Genomic DNA, 7,658 nt, shown 5'->3' with positions numbered 1-7,658 from the left:
GAATCAAAGAATTTCAGAGCTAGTAGTTCTTTAGAGATTAATTAGTCTAAAAAACTCTTAGTCTATAAATGAGGGAACTGAGTCAGTCCAGAACTCAGTATAAAAGTAAAGGGTAGTCTATGGCCATACCATCCTGAATATACCCAATCTCATCTAAAAGTAAGGGGTATCAGGGGCAGGTGGCAGGGAGAGTCACTCTAAAGTCACCTAGCTAACCCCAGTTAGTAAGTAGCAGAGTGAAGACTAAAAGAACTCATGCCGGGCTTTGTGGCTCAGCCTGTAATCCCACGCCTTTGGGAGGCTGAGGTGAGTGGATTGCCTGAGCCCGCGGGTTTGAGATCCACCTGGGCAACAAGACCTCATCTCTACAGTAAATCAAAAAATCAGCTGGGCGTGGTAGCACATGGCTGTAATTCCGGCTAATTGGAAGGCTGAGGCAAAAGAATCACCGAAGCCCAGCAGGTCGAGGCTGCGGTGGCCGGGAGCGGCCACTGCACTCCAGTCTGGGCGACAGAGTGAGACTCCAACTCAAATAAATAAATAAATAAATAAAAGAGAACTCATGACCTTGGTCTGGTGCCTTTTCTAGTTCACCATTGCTAAGCAATGTATCAAAGCAAAACTATTTTTTGAAAATCAATGATACCACAGTCGTCCCTCCAGATAATTTTCAAACCCACTTTCTGAGTGACCTGCTCAAAAAACCTATAAGGGGAATGGGACAGACACCATTATCCCATTCAACTAATGAAGAAGCAGGCCCTGTGAGGTATGTAATTCAACCAAGACTGCTTGGTTCATTAGAAACCAGGCTGTTCCTAACACTATGTTCTCAGGTTGTGAAGAAGCATTCTGAGGAAAGGGAAGCTTGGTAGATTAAAGAAATGTGGGAAATGCTAAGTTAAACAACAATTAGACTCTTCTATGCATGATTTTTTTGTCTTTAATATACGAAGGTGCATTGTGATAAACCCTGGGCTGGGAACATGTGTGTTTCCCAGGTGTGTTGGACTATTGTGCTTTGCTGAGGCGATCTTACAGGACTGGCGTTCCTCAGATCACTCTGTCTTTGGGGAAGCCTGGTGCACTAAACCCAGAGCCAGCCAACTTGTTCCTGTGAAGGGCCAGGTGGTAAATAGTTTAGGCTTTGCGGGCTATACAGTCTCTGTGGCAACTACCCAGTTTTGCTGCAGAAGCACAGAAGCAGTTAATCCGGGGCAACCCAGGAACAAACGGCTGTAGCTATGCTCTAATAACACTTTATTTACAAAAACAGGAGGCAGGCTGGATTTGGCCATTGGGTCATAATTTGCTAATCTCTGCACTAAGCGATAAACCCAAATGAGGATCTCTCGCTCCCACTCTGACCTGGAGATCAGATCCCAACTTCTTCCTCAAGAGCTTCCCTGACCACTCCTCTCAGGGACCTCTCCCTCCTCTGAATAGCTTCAATGCTTTCTGTCTGGAACGTATCCGTTAGAACCTGTCTGACTACCCCATGTTGGAGGGAAAAGGGGAGAGAGGAAGCAGTCAGCCCAGCAAGGGTTGGCCAAGTGGCTAGAGCCAGGAACATTTCCAGAAATAAAGGTGTTATACGGAATGATGAGATCCACCAGTGGGAGGAGCCAAACAAGTTCAAGGTGCCAGGGCAGAGTCTTGGGGGGGGGGGGCAATGGTTTGGAGGGGGCAGAGATAAGATCTGAGTAAGAGCTTTGTAGGGGAGAAAGTGGGGCAGTCCCAAGTATTTACAGCTCTCCTTTATGGGTTACTGATGTGTGAATAGGCGAGAGGGTTGACTTAAAGGGCAAAAGGCAAAACAGGTGGAGGAAGGCGACTCCAGTGCTTTTGTTCTTCATCTTATATCCCAGCCAGCCTGATGCCCACACCACTGAGATGAGGGGCATGGAAACAGCCATCACTAAGCTGGAATCAGGGAGGCCTCCATGGGAATTTCTAATCCAAGATGTAGGAAAGACATTGCTTCTCATACGATCAGGCAGATGCTTGTGCTAGGACACAAATCTCCAGTTCTCCATTTGACGCAACGTTTTTGTAAGATAGTATGCTAACTCCCATTTTACAGATGAGGAAACTGAGGTCTAGAGAAAGTAAATCATCATACTACTAGGGAAAGGGCAAGCTGGGACTTGAATGCAAAGCTACCTCCACAGCTATATTCTAGACCACTTTGCTGCCCTGCCTTCCTCCTTGCTTAGATTTAAGGTCTGGGTGTCTATCTGTTCAGGTCCTTTCCTGTTTAAAGCTCTAAAGGCTTGCTTGTTTCTCTCTCTTAGGCACATGCTTGGAACGTTTTATAATCATTTCCAGGAGTTTGTTCTCTTTAGTCTTTTAACGAGCTTATTCCTGTTCTGGCCTAATGAAGTGTTACATAAAAAAGTTCAGGGAGCCGGAACTGAGAACTAAACATTCAGGCACCAACCCTGAGGCCCTTACTGGCATTTGTACACGTAGGGCCCAGCTCTTTATTTGTGGAGATGTCCATCTTTTTCATGTTCCTCAGAGTAAATGCTTGACCTAAAGCCAATTTCTCACTACTCTCTGCTAACACTCCAGAGGTTTCTCCCTCTCCTCCAACAGCCAGTGTGATCTGAGAAACATAGAATCAGTTTAACCACAACCTCAGCCAGACCCGAAGAAGAAGGTACCTCTTTCACAGAAAGACCCATAATGCATGTCCGCCTCGTAAACATGAGTTATTTGACTGTCCTCTACCTCTATGGCCATATCACCTTGAATGCACCCGATCTCATCTAATTATCCTCCACTGGTGCAGATATCCCAGAGCTGAGGGCTTGACTAACGTGCAATGGAGAAAGGAACTTCTACACAGAAGAAAATGGACTTTCTGTGGTGGTAGAATCCAGCACCACCTAGCTCTCCATTTTTCATTAAATGACATAGTTTGTCTCACAGGTGTTGGCCCTCCTGGGGCTGGCCTACTCCCTTCTCTATCAGCAAGAGGATAAGCTGTCACCCCACTGCCCACTCTTGAAGGGGCCAGCTAAAACCCCAGCGGGCAGCAAAGAGGTGGCAACTACAGGAAAGGACCCCATGCCATACCTCTGGAAGCATAAGGAAACATTTGGAAATTACGAGCCCTGAGGCCCTGTTTGCCTCCTCGCCCCAGGACACACATTAAAGACACATTCGCTGAGTAGGGTCCAGACTCTTCTATGTTCTGCCTCCTCCAACCTCTGGCCTTATTCCCACTCCTCACCAATTTGCTGCTTCTCTCCAGATCTATCAGTTCTGCTCTGGGCACAGAAGGTCAAACAAAGACTACTTCTTTCCCTGGGTTGCAAATTTCTGGCTTCCCAAGCCTAAATGTTTTAGAGAGGAAGAGAGCCAGGACTGCCATGTCCAAAGGTATTTTCCAAGATGCCCCACAATTTGTCCAAAGATGTTGCACTTCACTTTAGACAAGAGTTTAGGAAAAGGGAATCAGGGAATCTGCCTCTTTTGGGCCTGGCATAGGAAGGGCAGACTGATTAGGAAATGCAACTTGGTCTAAATGTTTTATTTTTCTAGCACATTCCTCTACCTCCACCAGTGTAGTACAATTAAAAATTAATTACAGTAGATATCACCAGAAAGAAACAGACTCCCATCCTACACATGGAAACACTGAGGTTCAGATGGGCACAGGCTACAGGGGATTATAGGCCTAATTTTCCAGCAACTGCCTGCTAGGCCAACCTTGGGCTGAAGGCCAGGCTCAGACCAGGAACAAGGAAACAACAAGTCTTCAAGAGGACCCCAATGGCTTATGAGAGAGGCTAGGCCCTGTCACCTGACACTCCACCTGTTGACTTTGGATGTGTACTCCAAAAATCTTCCTCCTTCTGCTCCTCCCTAGCCAGGGTGTGGAGGTAAGAGAGGGCAGGATGGTGGTTTGGTCACAAAAATGTTTGCTCATTTGTCCCTGCCTCTCAGAACCAGAGAATAAAAACTTTTGGATCCTAGGGTCTAGGCCCAAAGAGGAATTGAGAGAGCTTTGGCTCATGCTGACTTTCCATTTCCAGAGACTTTTGTGTTCAGCTTCACCACTCTTTACTCCCTGGGACAAGTCCCTCCGGGCAAGACACAGATATCTCAGGGGACTCTGACCACAGTTTCCACCTTCACTTCTCCACCAGCCAAAGCCATAAAGAGTATGACAACTCTCCCCCACCCCTGGAAGCCCCAGAAAAAAATGTTGTTTCACTCTCTGCTTGGGAATCAGTTGAGCTAGGAAAATAGGTGAGGGATTAGATATCAGGGCAGTGACACAGGGAATCAGGTAGTTAGGGGTGATTACGTGTATGTAGCAAAAATAAATAAATAAATAATTAAAGGTTCACATGCATACATTTGCTCAATAAGTCCCCGTCTCCAACACTATCTGAAGACTAAAGCCGCTAATCTGGCGACAACCTTCCTTCCTCTTCACACCCACCACCCAGCTTGCCCTTCTTTAAATTTTCCCACATGAAGGTTGTTCTGGGCATTGGCATGATGCTGCCAGATCATAGATGCCATGCCCTGAGGTCCTTAGGAAGAACCCTGGCGAACCCCTATACAATCAAGCAAACATGGGGTTCTTTAGTTCTCCTCCTTTCCCCACCTGGCCCCTAATAGGGGGACTCCCATGGGAAAAGGCATAGGCCTCTGATCATAAGTCTGGACTTACAACTCCCAAAACACTTGCCTCAGCCCAGCTGACAGGGCTATTCCAGCCCCAATTCTCCTAATGGGAATCCATTCAATGACCACACTAGGGACCACATGGCCAGTCAACAGTATCCTCAATGGCCGCTGGGCAACAAGAATAGTAGTCCCCATCCTGTGCTCCTTTTATCTCCAAGTTCCAAAGGCAGTCCCAGAACAGGAAGAATAAATGCTGTGCTTCTGCCAACAATGACAGCCAGAGTCAGGAAATACTGTCATTACCTGCTGATGGGGACAGGGGACTACTTGTGGCATGAATAATTCCAAACAATCAGTGTTCTTTAAGATGGGGAAGGAGGAATGCCATCTAACTTTGGTAGATTCACTATCACAATTCTATTTTCTAGAGATTGATACAAAAATGACTATGTTTTAGGCTTGACAGGAAATAGATTATATAACAGGCTAGCCTGGGATTAGACATTGACTCAGACAGGGATTAAACATTGACTTAGCTGGACACTTGGACATAGGGGAACTGGCAGTACACAGCATTTCATTGGCCTGTTCTTCTCACTAATCTAGCAAACGCCATACTCACAGGAACCATCCATACCGAGGCATGCCTGGTGGGCAGCAGAGAGTGGGGGTGGGCTACAGGGCTTGGGCCTCCTCTTTTCTACTGGTAATTGGGTCAACCCAAGGGTCTTGGAACATCAAGCTAATGTTGATGGCTGGAAGGATTGGATTTGTGTGGGCCTGTGGACTTGGTCCTCTCCAGTCTTCTCTGATCAACCAAGGATGTAAGTGGAAGTCCCCTGCTGTCTTTGGAAATGTAATCCAAAAGATTCAGCCTGAGAGCGAAGTCTTTGGGAAATAGAGGGAAATGCCCAGTGCTGGAAGACCTTGATTCTAGACCCAACTGTGCCATTACCTCACTGTGCAAACTTGGGCAAATAAGTTCACTTTTCTATCCCGGGTTCTTCATGGTTCAGTGGGAAATCACTCTAGCTTACTAGATTGTGTCCTGGCTCAAACTTCCAGAAGACCCCAAAAACTGTCTTAGCAGACAGTGTCAAACACACATGCATGTAATGCCCTTTTCTGGTCTGTTCATTTGATGCTGAATCATGAGCGCCTACTAGATGCCAGTCAATGCACATATTACACTTAATCTTTTATAACATATTTATGGAGGAGGTATAATTTGCCCCAGATACATTAAATAACTTGTCCAAGGTTCCCTGGCTGACAGATGGCAAGGCTTGGATGTGAACCCAGGGCAGTCTAGGTCCAGGGCTCATGCTCTTCCCCAAGTATATACTACCTCTCCATGCTTGCTACCTTTTTGCTTGTGTTGTTTCTTGACAGGGTTTTATGTAAGTGATGATTTCTTAGTTAGACTATATGCCCTTGGGGAACAGGGATGCATACTACTGCATGTCTCAAATCTCCTTAGGCCTTGAACTTGTCATAGTCATAGCAGATGCTTATGGTAGGCTGAAAAATAGACCCCTCCCCAAATATGTCTATATCCCAATGTATGAAACCTGTAAATATGACCTTATTTGGGAAAAGGTCTTTATAGACGGATTCAGTTCAGGATCTTGAGGTAAGGATATTATTCTGGATTCTAGGTGGGCCCTAAATGTCACCCTCATAATAGAGAGAGACAGAGGGATAGCTGAAACACACAGAAGCTAGTGTGACCATGGAGGCAGAAATTAGAGTGATACAGCTACCAGCCAAAGAATGCCAAGGAATGCCAGCAGCAACCAAAAGTTAGGCAAGGGACTGATTACCTAGAGGATCCATAGGGAGGTGGCCCTGAGGACACCTTTATTTCAGATTTCTGGCCTCCAGAACCTAGAGAGAACACATTTCCGGTGTCTTACACCACCAAGGTTGTAGTAATTTGTTAGAGCAGACATAGGAAACTAATGCAGTGCTCAATCAAAGCACAGACTCCTAGAACTAGAAGAGCCCTGGGAACAGTTTGGTTCTACTTTCACCTTTAACATACAAAAATGCTGCAGACCTAAAGGTTGAAGTGATTTAGTAAAGGTCACTCAGTCAGTTAGAGGCAGAACTAGGACCAAAACACAGGTGTTCTAATCTTGGACCAGTATGTGAACTTCTGCACACTGAATCATGCCAAGTCCCAGAGTTACTAAAGTCAAATGAGAAGCTGTTCTTATTCTGTATTATCTTGTATTATTACTTTAAAGGGAAGGGGGCTTTTAAGCAACATACATTTTTGAGTGATGTAAGTTTTGGAAAGCATAGTTACTGCTATTATTATGAGATATCATTATTACTGAGTTGGGCAGTAGACCCTCTTGGCTAGCCTCTCCTCCCCCAGGGCTGGGATACAGGGGCTGTTTTAAGGCCACTGGGTTCCAGATGGGGAAACCACATTGTAAGAGGGGAAGTAGGTGACTCCAATCACATCACCAGCATGTGTGGCTAAGCCCAAAATAGGACACAGGATTTTGAGTTCCTGACTCTTTCCTGGTTTCTACTTCTCATTTCCCTTTTCACTAAGCAGGATCAGTGGTTTCAGTAGGCTTTGGGTATATGGGTGTGTGTGTGTGTGTGTGTGTGTGTGTGTGTGTGTGTGTGAGTGTGTGTGTGTGTGTGTACCTGTATGTGTGTCTGACATGGTTTATTAAGACAGTTTTGGAGACTACTGTAAACATGCACCAGGACATGATTAAGTATAAACTACCTGCCATCATGTAATAATGAACTAGGGAAAGAGATTCTCATTCCTGCCCTACACACCCCACTGAGGCAACATGAGAAACAATAACATTGGTTTTTTGTTTTTGTTTTTGTTTTTGTTTTAGAGACAGAGTCTCACTCTGTCACCCAGGCTGGAATGCAGTGGTGCCATCATGGCTCACTGCAGCCTTGACCTCCTGAGTTCAAGTGATCCTCTCACCTCAGTCTCCCAAGTACCTGGGACTACGGGCACAGGCCATCATGCC

This window comes from Carlito syrichta, unplaced genomic scaffold, assembly GCF_000164805.1.
Source record: "Carlito syrichta isolate Samal-C Ts95f unplaced genomic scaffold, Tarsius_syrichta-2.0.1 Scaffold307338, whole genome shotgun sequence".
Lineage (NCBI taxonomy): Eukaryota > Metazoa > Chordata > Mammalia > Primates > Tarsiidae > Carlito > Carlito syrichta.
The sequence above is the reverse complement of the archived record's forward strand: the minus strand, read 5'-3'. Positions refer to the sequence as shown.